Source organism: Danio rerio, chromosome 14, assembly GCF_052040795.2.
Source record: "Danio rerio strain M-AB ecotype USA chromosome 14, GRCz13ab, whole genome shotgun sequence".
NCBI classification, from domain to species: Eukaryota; Metazoa; Chordata; class Actinopteri; order Cypriniformes; family Danionidae; genus Danio; species Danio rerio.
In genome coordinates, this window is record NC_141034.1 from 31,688,412 (window position 1) to 31,707,956 (window position 19,545).

General features: G+C 33.9%; 1 protein-coding gene and 1 long non-coding RNA gene across 10 annotated transcripts in view; one reads left to right on the plus strand and one right to left on the minus strand.

Moving 5' to 3' along the window:
• Nucleotides 1-19,545, plus strand: part of LOC147833971 (uncharacterized) — a 386,870-nt gene that overhangs the window by 9,478 nt on the left and 357,847 nt on the right. The window lies entirely within an intron of this gene.
• Nucleotides 9,355-13,655, minus strand: LOC147840825 (uncharacterized). Its single transcript, XR_015507583.1, has 3 exons — nt 12,291-13,655; nt 10,427-10,939; nt 9,355-10,367 (listed from the first exon to the last, which is right to left on the minus strand). It is a non-coding gene; the product is annotated as an uncharacterized LOC147840825 (long non-coding RNA).

Sequence of the window (19,545 nt, forward strand, 5' to 3'; positions counted from 1 at the left end):
CTATAAAGACTATATAGTTTTGCTGTATCAGGACTTGACAGCATAATTCTGCTTTTACTTTGTATTTTTAAAATGCTATAAATAAACAATTATTTATTTAAAGCTACAAATGTTCCAAAAAAATACCATGACAAATAAGGTTGCAATTTCAAAGATTTTGTTACTTTAGTCGGCTGTCATCTGTCATTTTGATGTTTGTTTCTAAGTCTGTGTATATTTTCAGAAGTGCACGATGTCCTTTATAGTTAAGAACTGTAGACGACAGGAAAACATAACCAGTGACAATCTTTGATATAGCTGGAAGCTGTTTTGAAGCATACTGAAGTTATATCGTCTGTAAAACTCTATTGTTTTCTTGATATCCGTTTTAATGTCACTGATGTGTACTCATAATAAAATCAATGGTTTGTTATACATATACATCCTAAGGCAGAGAGTAGGCATTTAAATTGACTTTATTTTTCTTTTCATTTTTGTACTGTTCAAACGTTCTCCAAAAGTTGAATAATCTTCAATGAAATGAGCTTCAAATCACTTCTGCACTCAGAGGAATTAAGCTATTAATTAATGAGTCATATTAAGAGCTTTTCTGCTCCATGGCTCACTCATTAATACAACTTCAATCATATGTCCTAAAACTTTAACCTTTTGCATATTCACTGTGTGTGTGTGTGTGTGTGTGTGTGTGTGTGTGTGTGTGTGTGTGTGTGTGTGTGTGTGTGTGTGTGTGTGTGTGTGTGTGTGTGTCTATATATATATATATATATATATATATATATATATATATATATATATATATATATATATATATATATATATATATATATATATATATATATATATATATATTCTCATTTAGAATAGCCATTCAATGCATTCCTATCATTGCAACATATTTTGCATCATTACAACAAACAGCTTTTTTTATGCAATGTATCACATATTAATAGACAACATAGTGTTTTAAATTGTGTCCAGAACTCAATCTTTATAAAACTCAATGAGCTTTCACTCAAAAAAAGAAAAAGAAAATGTTTCAGGCTTTGATGATAATTGTGTTCTGCTATACAGCGAGTGCAAACGGCTGCACATGTCCCATCTGGGTTCGATTTATAAATAAATTATTTGTTAAGGTCTTTCTTCATCATTCACTGATAAGCAGGAGGTTTGCTAGAGGACTGAAAATAAGTGGGAAAAAAGCCTTTTTGACTGTATTTTAAGTGTTGCCAGACAAAGTTTGAGAATATGCACAGCATTTGTAACAGTCTCACTCCGCCGAATGCAACTCTATTGAGAAGGCTGCTTTATTAAACGCATAAAAAACTCAGGTCTTTCTTATTTGTTGTCCCAGCATGGTCACTCTAGTTTAATCCACAAAAGGGTTGCTACGAGGTCACAGCTGTGTAAAGCCGATAATAAACTGCTGTAAACACTTAACCCCTGCTGACAGATGCCATAACTACACCATTATGTTGTCAAAATATTTCAACATATGAGATGCATATGTTTTTTCAGTTGAACTAATACGTTTTTAAAATTATTTTACATTTATGTTATAATGTAATATGCCTATATTCATTTTATACAGAGAAAGTTGCACATGTAGTTTGTGGAATAACCCTAGTTTTCAGTCACAACAACTAAAACATTTTTATTTTAGCAAATTGTCATTTTGAGGGAAAAAAGCTCTAAATTATAATATGTTTTTATCTGAAATTAAAAGAAGGCTCCCCAATCGCAGATTGTGAATAGTTTTTGTAATTATGTTATTCACTATCATAAATATTGATTTTTGGGTACCCAAAAGACAAGCATACATTCAATCTAAAGATTACACAAAGCAAAGCAATATCCAAAGAAAGAAAGTTGACAGATGACAGAAACTTAACAATTGCAGTCATGGTGCAGCATAGAAGGATTTTGGACACCAGGGACCTGTACCAAGAAACCAAATTAGCTGGATAGCCAGTTAAGTTTCAGTTTAGTATCCACCAATTATGGGTTTTATGTACCATGAAGGTACGTGAAGCTCAGCTCAGCTGCGGTTCTACATAATCACATGGCAACAAAGAGTGAATAAAGACAAGCTGCCTTCATGTTACCTAAAACCCAAGGTACAGGCTTCTAAGGTACAAAGGGTCCAAGCACTACCATCCTAATTTCTTACATCCGCTATGTTTATTACCATGTTTATTGCCATGTTTATTCTTAAGTTTTGAGAAAGTCAGGGTTCTAGTTGGTGCTGTTTTTGTAATTCATGACACAAAATATTGGAGCAAACAGTTAGGATTTTCTGTTCTCATGTTTGTGATGCCATTTTGAGGATCTTAAAGTATTCATTTAGTAGATTAAGAGAAAATATTGTGTATATGAAGAGTTCAGATGCGAGAGTTGAAGTGCTGTCGAAAATTTTCATTGAAAATAAACATTTTTCTCAGCTTTCTTTGTTTACAGTATGTTGTGATATTTCATTTTAAGGACCAGGAAAATTACTCATTCTTTGCCATAAAAGTGATATTACTGAACATACACACAGGATCCAGATGAAAAAAAAATAATAATTTTTGAGGAAAATTTCAGACAGCATTTATAGGTTTTTGTGTTTAAACACTTCATATACTGTCTATGATTAATCCACCAGTGCACAAGAGATAATGAGGAATCCAAAACTAATGTTTAATACAATTATAACTAAGCAAAGCAAGTCAAAAAACATGAGGAGGAATAGAGAGTAATTAACCATGAGCACACAATGATGGGAAACTTAAACACAGAGGATAATAAACTGATACAGACAGGTGATGGTGATGACAACTAATGGTAGGAAACTCTAAAAAAAATCTAGGTCAAAATACATGCAAATAAAGCAAGAACACAAAGTCCATAAACAGAACAATGTGTAGGCTCTTTAGTCAAATGCTAAAATAAAAATATTGTTACTTGTATTTTCAAATTCATCACTGTTATTATTTTTTTTACCAAACTAAAGTGAATTACATGAAGTCCTTTTTAAAAAATTAAAAAACCTTGCTCAATTTCTGACTTCTGTTAGAATATCCGCTTAAATTTTATTAACGTCTATTTAATGTAGTTGTTATTTACTATAATAATTCAGTTGTGAACCTTGCCATTCATCATGAAAGCTGCTTTATTTCAGTGTTTACTAGTAAGGGGATAAGATTTATATAAGAATATTTCTTCAGACTATTTTTAGATGACAGGTGTTTCAAAACACTGAAGGCCTAAACGATGTGAGCGAATGTGGCTTTCAGAAGACCCAGTCTCAGTATTTGTAAAATGCATTCCTTCTCAGAGCTGTCACTGATTTGCATCTGCATTAGGCCTGTAATATATGTATGGCCGTACTTGAAGGGAGCATGTATAATGTATAAAACATAAGTTAGAATTCCTGACAAATCTCCTGGTCTTTGAATTAAATTTAGAGGAATACAGACAGTCACAACGGATAAACATTAATGTAAATGCAATACTTTCAAAAAGAACCTGTGTCTTATTGATGTCAGACGTGGCTATTGAGCACATTTTTAGGGAAAGGGGATTTTAGAAGTGAAAGTTAAGAATTAAAATTACTCAACTTACTTGAATAAAGTATTTTTTTTTACCTGTACTGTTATGAGCACATTTTTTAAACCTGTAATTTGAAAATAATTACCCATTAAAGGCACTTTTTTTCCATACAGATCTCCAAAATCCACTAGAACAGTGTTTTACAGTTTATTTTTGCCCGCTTATATACTTATATTAGGGGTGTAAACCTATACTGGCCTCATGATTTGGCTTAGTTAGAATTATCATGTGATTGGTTTAGTTCAATTTGGTATCTTGGTATGGTGCATTGACAATGCTTTCCATACACAATTATATATTTTTCCTCACAAGACAAGAATTGTTTAATAAAAAATTTAAAATCTATTTATATTTTAAATAATATATTATTTGTAATACACTTTTGTCCTTTATTACAAGCAGTCAGATGCAGTGTACAGTATAAACTGTACCTTTAATTTTTCCTGCTTAAAGAAAACACTCTTTTTAAATGTTTCAAATGAAACTTAAATTCAGTCCAAATACAACCACAGAACACAATGTTAGCATTTATAGTAAATAAACTAATGTAAATATTGTTCTGCTTGCTATTTGAGTGTTGTCGAGTGTGTTCTTACATATGATTGGTCATTGTGTTCACACACTCAACAGAAAGGGCTGCAATTGGCCCTAAAACTGTCAGCGCTCTTACAAGAATGAATGTGTGGAAACAGTCTGAATGCATGTAATAAAGTGCACATTGTGCAGCTATCACATGCTGATCTGTAATAGACGCCTTGGAGAAAACTGGCTCCACAGACACACTCGTGTCAGGATCCACAAGTATCACTTTAGTAGCGATAGAGGAGAGGAGAAGTTACCTTGCAAACATGCCAGCAGTTCAAAGGTCCAAAGTGAGAAAGAGAGACAGACAGAGAGAGAGGGAGCTTTCATTTTATTCCTAGCAGTGAAATAGTGTCTCCTGGTTTTGCTGTATACTCCAGTGTCAGTGAAAGACTGTCCAGCAAAATCACTGGTGGTAAATTGTGCACAGTTGTCTGTTTTTTAAGTAGTTGGAGCATTTTAATTACTTTGAGCTTTTGTGCCATGTCACACTGGTCAATATTAGTTTTGAATACTTTAGTTCATCCATGAACATGTCACTTAGGATGTAGTGAACCCCCATTATTCCACACTCAAACACATCATCACCTATGCACTTGTTTGTTGTGAATACACACACCCTCAAGTGGTGAAAATTACAATTACAAATGATTCAAAGATGATTCCTTGTATTTTGATTTTTTTTTTTTTTTTAAGTTAAGAGGTTGTTTGGGCTGAATTGAATTTTCCTAATTTTAATTTGTTTCTTTAAATTCAACACATACAAATTGTTTGCAACAATTTAGCAGAATTTTATTTTAGTGTTTAATCCAACTTTATTTGCTAATTTAAAAAATGTATTTGCTAATTTGAAAATTACATTTAAATATATATATATATATATATATATATATATATATATATATATATATATATATATATATATATATATATATATATATATATATATATATATTGTTGCCGTCTATGCATACAGTCTATGCAATACATTGGATGGTCCAGAAGGATTTTTATTTTCATAGAGAAACCACAAGAAACACGTACTGTAACAAACTGCTTTTGAATAAATCTTGTTTGCCATGGTGATTTCAGCTTATTGTAGGCATTCTGTCTCTAATTTAAACATTACTTAAAATACTTTTATAAATAAAATTCCATGCTTAGTCCATGCTTTTTAGTAATTAGGCAACTAGCTGAATGTTTATTAATAAATTATTTAGATCACAATAACGGGTCTTTAAATGTCTACATAGTCAAATAAGCACTCAAGTGCACCCATTAAGCTTGTTACAGCAAACTGGAAGAGATAATGATTGTGTATTGTTATGTGTTCCATTTGAATTGCGTCATGTCATTGTAAACATTTAATTCTCTCTCTTTTTCTTTGTAAATGTAGTCTTTGCACATTTGAACTATAATATTATTATTTGTAAGACCAACATTGATGCAGCATATCAAGAGCAAGTGATTGTAACAGTGCCTCAATTGTCACTTACGCATAAGCAGCTCACTTTTTTTCTTTCTAAGTTATCATTAGATTGAGTAGACGTGATTGTTAAGAGGTTGATGATTGATAAGAAAATGTTTGCATTTCCTGTAGAGGTGTGAACCTACACTGGGCTCACGGTTCGGTTACGATTATCATGCCATCGATTCGGTTCAATTCGATATCTCGGTGCATCATGGTGCATTGACGATGCTTTCCATACACAGTTTTATATTTTTACAGCAATTCTTGTATTAAAATGTATAAATATATTTATATTTATATACTATTTGAAATACAATTTGTCCAATACAAAGAGTCACACATATATATATATATATATATATATATATATATATATATATATATATATATATATATATATATATACATATATATATATATATATATAGATAGATAGATAGATAGATAGATAGATAGATAGATAGATAGATAGATAGATAGATAGATAGATAGATATATCCTTTAAACAACACAAGCATTTATAAAAAGAAAAAAAATAAATAAATAAAAAATAAACAAACCTAAATATCCTGCTGACTTTCTGAGCCTTGTCTAGCAAGTTCTTTCCCACACTCCTTTGATTGGTCACGCGCTCAACAAAAATGGCTGTGATTGGTTCTTACCTCCTGGTGCTCTTCACAGACGAGTGACACTAATAAATGCACTAATAAACTAATAAACGCTGTAAATATTGCTGTAACAGCCGAGAGGAGAGGAAAGGTCATGCAAGCAGGTCAAATGGGCCTTAATTGCAGTGAAATAAGGGCTTCTGCTGTAAGTGTCAGTAGTAAAAGACTGTCCAGCAAACACACAAGTAAAAAGTGACTTAGCAACTAAATTTAGTCGACCAAACCTCTTCTCATTGCCTAATGGTTAGTCGACTAACTATAGAGGTCAGTCTTAAAAATAATATCAGTATTGTGCAAGAGTATTTATTTATTTTTGACTTCAGGTGATTAAGAAAACACTATAAAAAATTGCACTGCAAAAGATGCTTCTTGTCCAAATGTCTAAAAATTCCTAAATCAAGAAGCATTTTCTAGACAAGCAAAACATATTGTCTTGTTTTGAGAAATAATATGCCAATATTAATTGAGTTTTTCCTTAAAAAAAGCTAAATAATCGCCAATGGGGTAAGCAAAATACTCTTACGTCAAAAAAAAAAAAAAAACAAGAATATTTTGCTTACACAATTGGCAGATTATTTTGCTTGTATGCATTTACTTTTGCTGCAAGAAATATGAATATATGTGTACGACCAGTGTAGAATTGTAGTGATTAAAAAATGAGATGCAAAAAATGCACTTTTAATTAACAGCAAAGATTATTGATGATTGATTATTCATTCATTGGTATTATTGGTTATTGAATTAATTTTGTATAGTTTCAAAATGTATTCTATAAAACATTATGTTTTGACTTTTTTTAACTAGTTTTGTGCTTTTATTCTGTATAAAGCAAACCTGAACAATTTCAAAAAAAGTTACCATCACCAATAAAATGAGCAAATATATTGTTTGTGCAAGCACCATATTGTGACCCTTTACTGGTCATGTTATGCTTTAAAGTGAAGCCCCTTCTATTTTGTGTAAATGTTATGACAGCATATTTTTGTGTGTCGCCAAGAAAACATGAATGATTGATGTTACAAATAAAACAAACAAACAAAAAAAAAAAAATCCACAATTGTTGAAACAAAATGTATGGACTATTTAGATGGCCCTGTGCCCTATTTACTGTACAGTTCATTAAATTCAACTGAATACAGTTAAACAGTAAACTAAATACAATTCACAATGTGAGTCTATTTGATTTACTCCTATTATTAATGCTCTCTTTGATCAAACCCATGATTGCTTTACAAATCAAGCTACATGCATATCTTTTTTTTTACGTAGTTACATAGATGAAAGCACACAATGCATTATGTCTTACTAGGGGTAATCTGAAAATAAAGTACCATATAATCTTTTCTTACTCACTAATAATTTTGTAGTAATGCAAAGATCAATGGTAGCCACAGATTACAGCCGCTCCACATTTTTAATCTCAGAAACCACAATTTTGCTAGAATTAGGCCAAACTATGCATTATTTAAAAAAAATAATAATAGCAGACTTTAACTTTAAACACTGGTTGTAAAGATCAGGTGCATGACAGTTATTTCCAAATAAATAATTACAGTAATTTCTAAAACAATCTTATATAATGAATAGAAAATATATGAAATATTTATACTGAGTCACATCTGCTCTGGTTTATTCTTGTTGACAGATGCTCACCGATCACCGTTCAGTAGGGCTTTTAGTCTAAAAGCCATGTAATACCAGAATTAAGGCTAACAATGGCTGAATGAAAACAAAAGACTAATGATAAAAAGAATGAGGATTATTTCTCACAGCCAGCTCATGCTCTGCAGATCTGTGGAAGTTTTGTCCCGTGAGAACAACAGAAACATGAATAGGGAAGTTCACACCTCTGATATTTAGAAAATAGCCTGCAGGGAAGATCACAGGAGGGCAATACATTTTTATTAGCCCTTTAGCCTTCTCTAAAAACATACATGACCTGATCTTTTTACTAAAAAGTTTCAGTTTTAGAGGCAAAATCCTCAAGTTTGAAAGGAAGAATTGTTAGACTTGTGGGTTCAGCTTTGGGTTCAGTTATACATGGTATACCACTGGAGGACTGTACCACTGCTGATAGACATATAGTTTCATCCAATCATTTTGCTTTAGCTTAGACTATGATTATCAGGAGTTACCACAGCGGAATGAATCGCCAACTATTCCTGCATATATTTTACGCAGCAGATGCCCTTACAGCCGCAACCCAGTACTGGGAAACACCCATACACTCTAACATTCACACACACACACACACACACACACACACACACACACACACACACACACACACACACACACACACACACACACAATGTTGTCTCAACACAAATTGATTAGTCAACTTAACAAATATAAGTGAATTGAACATAAAACAATTAAGTTGTCCCCCCTTATAACTTATATTTATTTATAAAAATAAAATTTTTTTTATACATTTTGACATTAATTTAGATAACTCTATATTTAATTTATACACTTAAGTCTGTTTAAATCAAATAAAAACAAGAAATTCTATTTAATTAGCTATAAAGTAATTATGGGGTTCATTTCTAAAGAAGCTGCTGTTACCACCCAGTTTAGAGCCTCATTATTGGCTTGTTATGTTATAACTAATGTGGTTCAAATGATGGAGCTGTGACAGAGAAACTTTTTGTTTTAAAAACACTCGTCACTACATCGTTCTTTTCCCAAACGATGCATCGTTCTATAGTTAAGCTGTGAGTTACATCGTTGTTTGGGAAACACACCCATGGTCAGATAATTGTGCTTTGAGTTTTAATATTACATGTTAAATATTTTACCAACATAATCAACTTTGCAGCAGTTATTTCAACTGGTTTATATGCTATTAGAAATTATAATTTCGATTTAAGACTGCCATAATATAATAATGTCTTAAAGGTCAGCTTTGAGAAAACACACGTGTAGAGCCTCACTGCCGTCCATTATTCATATTTTTAAGTGTGTTCCTCTTAATGGTTAATTAAACAAAGTCTTCAGTCTACTAACACACTGAATATTAAGTGCATCTGCCTGCATTAATGGTGTGATTACCTTTTAATGTGGAAACATTAATAATAAAGACCAACTATAATCTAATCTAAAATTAACCATTTGGCTTGATTGATGTTATAACATATTCACTTTACTATACAATACTTGCCTGTGAGCTCTGCATAATGAGTAACATTTATAAAAAGCTTTTAAAATAAGTGTAAGAATATGTTAATAGGTTTTTGCATTGGTGGACACCTTCGTCTCTGCAAATGTTTTTATTGTTTGTTTGTTTTTGTTATTATTATTATTGAGGTAATACAAATATAATTCATTTTACAGCAAATTCAATTTATTTATTTTTTTATTTTATTTTTTAAATATTTGATCACAATATTAACTTTTTATATATACACTTATGTACACATACTTTATGAATCACTATACTTTTTCACCACATTTGATATTCACAAGACTGATAATTTGACTTTTTACCACTGTAGGACATATATAAAATATCAGAGCATTCATTACAATGTGACCAGAGGCAATGTGCACCAGGCAGAAATTGTTTGCTTGTTTATATCCTCTCTCTACAGTGTGGGAATTGAATGCAATGAGACTGGGAACTGTTTTTTTTTTTTTTTTTTTCATCATTAAAAAAAAAAGAAGAAAAAAATATATATTATTTTACTTTTGGGAGTCATCCTGTATGCAGTTCATTCAACTGTATTTACTGTAGTAGAGTGAATAGCTCTTGTGCCTTTTGAAGCTGAGAAAATTTGGTGTCAGTCTTAAATTAACTCGTTGGCATTACAAAGTTAGCCAGCATCACTGTAAAAGTCAGACAAATGTAATAGCCTAATAGCTTAAGGTTGCTTATATAAGCTTTGGTTGTCATAACAAACAATGTCTTAAATAAACAGGATTGTCATAAAACCATTGGTTTCACCATCGATGTTAAAAATGTTTGACAGAGTGAAAGTACTTTTAATGAGACATTTTAACGACATGTACAGTCTAAAAATGTGATCAGAAAAATATTCATGACTTAATTGTTATACCTCATGACAATCATGTTTATGACAGACTTATGAAAAGTACAATGACTTGCTTAATTAACCTATCTTGCCTAGTAAACCGTAATATAACTAGTTAAACTTTAATATTTTATTTTAAGCAGTGTACTAGTATATTACAAAATAACTAGAAAAATATGATGTACTGTCTTCTTGTTAAAGACATAATAAAGTTATAATTAGAAATGAGTTACTAACCCTGATGCACTGTACTCTGAGGTGATTTTGAGTTATAAATCAGCCATAATATTTTCTGTGTTTCAGCTAGCAGAATGATTTTTGATGACAAATCTTATATTAAAACATATTTGGAGAATATGCTTTAAATAAAAAATAAATAAATAAAAAAATCAACAATACACTCTGGGCAAATTTACTACCCTTTTGTTTTTTTTTTTAGAGATGAAACCATCCACTAAATTTAACTGATGTAAAAATGAATCAGATAAATACTTTTTTGATTATTTGGCTTAAATCTGTTAATCAACCTTAATCCTGTCTTAAACCTGTCTTTTTTAATCTTATATCAAAGTCTTGGACATGTGAAACAACATTGCCTTTGATGCATTGTTTTTGATTAATAATTTTTTTTTCTTCCTGATTTACTGTTGGTTGCCATTTTTGATTTCCATTATAACCACTTTTTTATTAGTAAAACCATATCACCATATGATCATATATTTTATAGTATTCTGGGATTTCCCTGTTGGGAAGAGGTAACATTTGCAATTTTTACTGTTGATCATTAGTTTGCACCATTAACCATTTAGACCCTTAAAAAATGAAGAATAACAACAAAATATTAAAGTGTGTCTATTTGTGTCTGTGAGTGTGTGAGAGTGACCTTCATGCACTTACCTTGATGTGTCTGAGAAAATCAAAATATGCATCTTAGTTCTCAGAACTATATGGAGTAAATAAAAACAAAGACTGTGTATATATGCACCATCAAATGTGGTTATAATGGAAGTCAATGGGGCAAAAACATATATACAGTTGAAGTAAGAATTATTATCTCCCCTTTGTTTTTTTTTGTTCTCTTCTTTCTTTTTTAAATATATTTTACAAATGATGTTTAACAGAGCAAGGGCATTTTCACAGAATGTCTGATCATAGTTTTGCTTCTGGAAAAAAAAAAGTCTTATTTGCTTTATTTCGGCTAGAACATTTTAAGGACAAATATTATGGGTCCCTTTAAGCTAACTTTTTTTCAATAGTCTACAGAACAAACCATCATTATACAATAATTGCCTAATTACCCTAACCTGCCTAGTTAACCCCATTAACCTAGTTAAGCCTTTAAATGTCACTTTAAGCTTTATAGAAGTGTCTTGAAAAATATTTAGTCAAATATTATGTACTGTCATCATGGCAAAGATAAAATAAATCAGTTATTAGAAATGAGTTTTTAAAACTATTATGTTTAGAAATGTGTTGAAAAAAATCTTCTCTCTGTTAAAAAGAAATTGGGGAAAAATTAAACGTTTGAAAAATTCAGGGGGGAGCTAATCATTCTGATTTCAACTCTATTTATGTATATACATCTGATTATTTTTAATTTGTACAATTCAGAGGCTGTTTTCATCCTGAACATAACAAAAGGGTAGTAAATTTGAACAGTGCATAATGGATAGGACTATTTCTTTTAAAAATATGGTAAACAAATATCTATGTTAAACAACACTTGTGAAATAATTTAATAAGAATAAAAAATTCACAGGAGGACCAAAAATTTTGGACTTACACTGTATGTAATCATTCTAAGCAGATAGAAAGTGAACACAGCATACATTTTGAGCGAGAACTGGCAGGTGGATAGAAGAAAAAGAGAACTTGCCCAGGTAGAGCACATGCATTAATTTTGCTTATATCTTGTTGACTTGCATTTTATGAATCACCAAGGACCACGGTGAGCAAATTAACAGGGAATTCTCATGTTGGAGGTGAACTTTTCATTTAGGTTTAGTAAATAATTGTCTGTAGAGAGCCCTTGTCAAAATAGTCATTACTCTGGACTTCTTGCAGGATTATAACCCATGCTTGTGCGATGTATGAACATGTTTATTGATCACTTACTGCAAGCACGTTCTCAAGTAGAGCAATTTACAGTTATATCACTAAAACGTCAGGCTGAAGAGATACTGATGCCCTCCAACCTACTGCAGACCCTTCAAAGTTCACTTGACTACACAAGATGGTCTGATCACAGCCATGTTTGAGGTTTCCCTCTGTTGTCTTTATGATGTTCTGGTTCCTTGAAATCAAATGTTTGAATGGGGTTGTCAATCCATGTTCACAGCTTAAAGAAATCAATAAGACATGGGAAGCATGATGAAACTTGAAGAAATCTCTGGACTGCTCTGAGTGTGGTGTACAATGAGAAGATGGCGTCAATTTGACATGTCTACATCGCAGACAGAGTTGTCAATGCCGTTTCATGACAGTGAAGTGGACATAAATGATGCATAGCTTATAAATATTCAATCAAGCGTGTACAATACGCTAACAAGCTCTACCTGCGGTGGAGTTGAGTCAAACGCATTATTTAATCAGATATATGATTTTTGCAGTACTGTTTAGCAACACTGGGGTATTACATTATTGAAGCTATGAAAACATCAAATACTTTGTATGATATGAGTTAAGGGGAACATTTTATTTTTGATTAAATGTTTATGAGAGGGTCTTACTGAAGTGTCTGTAATGATGGTAAACACTATTCTAAATGTCTGTCGACTGTCACCTCACAGCAGGTCGCTGGTTCGAATCTTGGCTGGGCCAGAAAGCATTTCTGTATGTGTTTTCCTCATGTTTTGGTGCATTTTCTCCTTGTGCTCCAGTTTCCCCCACATCCCAAAGACATGCAGTACAGTTGAATTGAATAAACTAATATTGGCCTAATATATTAAAATAGTGTGTGAATGTACTTGGTAATTCATTCATGCAACCCTTGATTCATCTGGGATATAAGCCGATGGAAAATGAATGAATGAATTTCCATCTGTGGCTTTCGAAAATATGCATGCTGCTTGAATGTTTTTTTTTTTTTTTTTTGTCCAGGGACTGATGCTAAAATGTGAACATGAACATAATTTTGTCGACAATTGTCTTGATATGGATATGAAACTGCTGGTTATTGACTCTATAAGAATATTGCTTTATTGCATCTAAAATAGCACCTTCACTAAAACTGCCTATACTGTACATCAATTAAAGGTTCATACTCTGATAGATTTTGTTAAACTTTGTTTCAGCGGACACTCTGTTACAAGTGAAAAAAAAAAAATCCTTTCAAAATTCCAAAGGAAAAAATAAGTTTTCAGTAGGCCTGCACCATTGCAGGGTATGCCTCTGTGAAAGTCATGGTTATTTTATATATAGAAAAAGTAAATAGTAATAATAATAATAATATTTTACTAAATATTTTTCAAGACACTTCTATACAGCTTAAAGTGACATTTAAAGGCTTAACTAGGTTAATGGGGTTAACCAGGCAGGTTAGGGTAATTAGGCACGTTATTGGTGCACGTATATATGGTTTGTTCTGTAGACTATCAAAAAAAAAAAAATTGCCTAAAGGGAAGGGGCTAATAATTTTGTCCTTTAAATGGTGTGTATATATATATATATATATATATATTTATATATGGTGACGTGGTTGCCCAGTAGGTAGTGTGCTGTTGGCTCACAGCAAGAAGGTCGCTGGCTCGTGCCTCGGCTGGATCTGTTGAAATTTCTGTGTGGAGTTTGCATGTTCTCACCATGTGGGTTTCCTCAGGGTGCTTCGGTTTGTTTTCATCCACAAGTCCAAAGACATGCGTTACAGGTAAATTGGGTGAGAAAAATTGGCCGTAGTGTATGTGTGAATGAGTGTGTATGGATGTTTTCAAGTAATGGGGTTGCAGCTGGAAGGGCATCCGCTACATAGAACATATGCTGGATAAGTTGGCAGTTCATTCTGTTGTGGGGACCCCAGATTAATAAGAGGACTAAGCTGAAAAAAATTTCTGTATATGTACAACAGTTCTGTCTGGTTCTCGAATCTAATTTTCTGATATTTGTGCAATATTCTGCAATATCAGAATTCGTACAGCCTCTTCACTCTTGTGTATTACTCCCCCTAGAAGAGTGGCAAGCCGAGAACTACAGTTTGATAAATATTGCAGCTGTTGGACTACATAATGTACTTTTGAGGCTTTTTTAGGTGAGAATGTAGTTTTGTAGCAGAGCAAAGATAATTGATGTTGTTCATTCTGGCAACATGGCAATAGAGACCGCATAATAAGCCCTTAGAGAAAAAAAAAATTCTGCTTAAAACTACAAACTACAGCTAATCAAAGGATTATAAAGCTGGTAAGTGACATTCTAAATTGATCTCTCTCTTTTTTATGTTGTAGTGTTGTATTTATACCATAATTGTGGCTAGTGTATTGAGTCTGAGATGGGACTCATGTATTAGGAATGTATGCATTTTGTGTTGGCCACTCTTTGTATAACCTTAAGTTACTTTGTGGTTGGTGTGTTTCTAATGAGTCTCCTGTTTTTGTTACTGCAGACTAGTTCAGTAAAAAGAAACAAAAAAAGAATTGCCCACTTGTGTTTATTGTTTGTCCTTTTCACAAACACACTAGTAATGTAATACTATTTGCGTTGTTTTGACTTTTTTCAGGGTTAATTATTGTGATCTCCAAATTGCAACAAAGAAATACTGTTATATGTCTCTAGACTGATGGCATTTGATCTTACAATGTCATATAATCACCTGTTTTGTCATCACTTTAAGATATTATGCTAGAGAATCATTACATTTGTGAAGTAGCTACGGTTTATGCTGTTCTGACGTCAGCTGCAGATGTTAATAAATGGGGGAAGAAAGTAGTTCCTCATACTAAAGAATTTTGAGATTTTGTGTTAGATTTTTTTATACACATGATTATGCCGTCAATAAGTGTATAAGCATAATACACTCGCAGAAGAGTCTTAAAATCCTTTTGTATGAGGAACTAATTTCTTCTGCCATGCATTCACATGTGCATATATATATATATATGTGTGTGTGTGTGTGTGTGTGTGTGTGTGTTTTTGTGTGCGTGTGCGTGTGTCTGTGTGTGTGTGTGTGTGTGTGTGTGTGTGTGTGTGTGTGTGTGTGTGTGTGTGATTTTTTATATTTTTTTTACAAGCGGAGAAACAACAATAATAAAAATAAATTGCCGTTAAGCTCTTTTTTTCTTATACAGTTGGAGCACCAAGCAAACTTTGTAAGTGGAAATGTGTCACTTCTACTCATGTCCAAAAGCACATTCATGTAACTATTTTCTAACCGCGGGTAAGAATGGCTTAAATGAGACTATAAGACCCTGTGCTATGCATGAAAATCATATCTGTCAAAGTGGCAAAAATCAACAAGAAGAGCATTCCAGCTTTGCCTCAGGGAAGTCCACTTAAATGTGGGCACTCCAGTCCTCATGATACAAGGGCTACTGGTCAGCCACAAACAAGTTCATGTTCAAAGCACAAAATAACTCAGCTATAAACATATTATTAATAAACTGCAAGTACTATTTTCCTGAATTAAGACATTTACATTCACTGACCATTTTATTAGGCAAACCTACTGTATCTAGTGCTCGGATAATCTCAGCCTCTGACGTCACCACAAGCACAATTGATGGACATCTGGCTAAATGCCTGATGCGTGAGGTGCACGTTTTTGAAAACAACTCAGCAGATCTAATTTTGTCCTGATTAGTTTAAATATAAAGAATTTCCGGGAGTCTAAAAAGATTATGGAATTTAAAAATCTCTTTCGCTGAGATAACTAAGTCAAGAACTATGAGGTTGAAATAATGTGCATTTATATAGTGTGTTTATCATATATGACTATACACCCAAAGCACTTTACAATCATGAGGGAAACCACCACCAGTGTGCAGCATCCACTTGGACAACTTGATCCACAGGACAATGGCGCCACTGTGCTCACCACACACCAACTATAGGGAGAGTGGAGAGATAGTGATAGAACCAATTTGGTTGAGGGGAATGATTGGGAGGCTGTGATGGTAAAGGGCCAAGGAATTTTCAAAAGACTGCTCTCACTCACAATATAGTGTCCCCTTCACAATAATGGGGCATTAGGACGCCCCCTGCTGTCCTCACTAACACCACTTTTAACAGCTACCAAGTTTTCCCATTTGGTTTCCCATCCATGTACTAACCAGGCTACTCTGTGCTTTAGTGAGTAACCAGTCTTAAGGCCCGTGCACACCGATACGTTTTTGCTCACGTTTTCCATCGTCGTTTAACGCCTCATGACTAAATAAAGGGCGTCAATGTGATTGTGCACATCAACGCGCAAAACGCCAGGTGCAAAAGCATCATTTAAAAAAAAAAACGCCTCATGCTCGTTTTTTTGTTTTGACACGCAGCGTCAAAACCTTCTCCACCAATCAGATCGTCACTTTTGTTCACGTGCACGGAGCGGCTGAAGTTACCGTAAACAGCACTTAAAGGCGCTTAAGCGCAAACCTGTCGCAAACATCTTCATCACTAGAGCAGGAGCTGTTGCTTGAACCATCAATGCTTGTTCGAGTCACCAGTAAATTTAGCAACAAGCGTGTGAACTTCCGCTCCTCCACTTCTTCTGTGTTATAAGTAGGTGTCAGAAGCTTATAGTTGTGCCGCTCAATCTAACGTCAAAGAAGGGATTTAGCATACTCTTCTGCTTGACGCCAGTGAGAAGCGCTTGGGTTTGAACACTGAAAAACGTCTCGTAAAATGCTGCCGATAAACGCAAACTAAAAACGTCCCGGTGTGTAGGAGCCTTTAGGCTGCAGAGTGACCATATAAACGAGTCAGTCATATTGCATTGATGGTTGTCCTTGAGTTTTCAAAACAGCAAAAGTTTCCAGAGCTTCAGCTGACAGTCTGAGGTCTGGATAAGCAAAACGCATGCAAGGTTGGATTCCCTTTTGCCTTCAGAACTTCCTTACTTCTTTGCAGCATACAGTAGGTCATACATCATCAAGATAGATTTTCAGCTAGGTTTAGGAAAAATGCTCAAATACAAATATTTTCTAAGAAGCCCAAATTGTGCCAAGAATGTACTATTTTAAAACTTTCTGCTGTCCAGTTTTGGTGAGTCTGTGTAAATTGCAGCCTCAGTTTCTTGATCTTACTGTATCTCACATGAGTGTCACCAGTTAGCTCTTTTTTTGCTGCTGTTGCTCATCTGCCCAAAGGTTCAATATGTTGTGTGTTCAAAGATGATTTGAGGACATTCAAAGTCTGAAGATTCTTATCTGATCTTTGGCATCAGCAAAGATTTATCACAGGTCTGCTGGGTCTAATTCTCTGGACTATTCATTGTAAAGTTTAGTCACGGTTATGCTATAAAATGCCAAATTAATCAGCACTTTCTTGATATACACTGACCCACCAGTCTGGCACTAACAACCAGTCTTGCCCATGCAGTCCAAATTTCATTCATTCATTTATTCATTCATCCATTCATTCATTCATTCATTCATTCATTCATTCATTTCCCTTTCAGCTTAGTCCCTTTATTAATCTGGGTTTGCCACAGTGGAATGAACCACCAACCAGTCCAGCATATGTTTCATGCAGCGGATGCCCTTCCAGCTGAAACTCATAACTGGGAAACATCCATACACACTCATTCACTATGGTCAATTTTAACATACCCAATTCACCTTTACCACATATTGTTGAGACTTGTGGGAGAAACCAGAGCGTCTGGAGGAAACCCATGCTAACACTGGAGAACATGCAAACTCCACATAGAAATGCCAACTGACCTAGCCGAGGCTCGAACCAGCGACCTTTTTGCTGTGCGGTGACAGTGCTACCCACTGCACTACCACATCACCCCCTTGATCATGTCTACATTATTAAATGCACTGAGTAGCTGTTTTGTAATTGGCTGATATTCATTAATTTTTCTTTTTGGCTTATTCCCTTTATTAATCCGGGGTCGCCACAGCGAAATAAACCACCAACTTATCCAGCAAATATACACAGCGGATACCCTTCCAGCCGCAACCCAACTGGGAAACACCCATACACTCTTGCATTCACACACATACACTACGGCCAATTTAGGCAATTCAATTCACCCTTACTGTACCTCATATCTTTGGGCTGTGGAGGAAACCAGAGCACCCAGGGGAAACCCACACCAACATGGGGAGAACATGCAAACACAGAAATAACAATTGACCTAGCTGGTACTCAAACCAGCGGAATTATTGCTGCGAGGCAATCGTGCTACCCACTGCGCCACCGTGACGCCTGATAAATATTCAACTTAATGAAAAGTTTTACCTCTGAAAGAGATTTTGTTTTTGGCAGGTAGTCTGAATTAATCCTTGCATATGCACCAAACTATAATTTTTAATGACAGTCACACAACAGACACAACAGTCACATAATACAAAGCATATTGTGATTGGTGATTGAACATGTCAGAAGGATGACATGTTTACACCTGAGTGGACATTCTGAGCAGATTAAACTGGAATATGCACCAAACTTAGCGCTAAAAGACAAAACATTGGCTTGTGAGACTGACAGTGTTTGTCTAGTGAGAATGACAGATTGTCTTGTTGAGCAGGTGTCTGTGTTGAGCCAAGCTGTCTGAACGCAAGAATAATTCACAGAACAGTGCAGAGTTGCAGTGCATGTTAGCTGCAATACAGCATGACTTCAGAGGATTTAAAATAAAGCATGTGTGTGTGTGTGTGTGTGTGTGTGTGTGTGTGTGTGTGTGTGTGTGTGTGTGTGTGTGTGTGTGTGTGTGTGTGTGTGTGCGCATGTCTGTCTGTCTGTCTAGATAGATTTATTTTGTATTATTTTACAGTGTGCTTGTAACCTCCGGTCATATTGGCCACCCATAATTGCTGCTGTACAGACCCAAAATAATAAAAAAATTATAATAATTAATACGCAAAAAAAAAAAAAAAAACTTAAGAATACAGTTCTGGTATCTCCTGCAGCGTAGACTAAACATGGCGGTGCCCGTTTATGTGTTAAATAGAACAAGGTTTATCCGTCTTTATTATAAATTATTTCAATAATCAATAGCAAACATCTTGCATTTAGAAATTTGAGCTGGAACTACTGTATGCCAATGACAAGCGTCTGC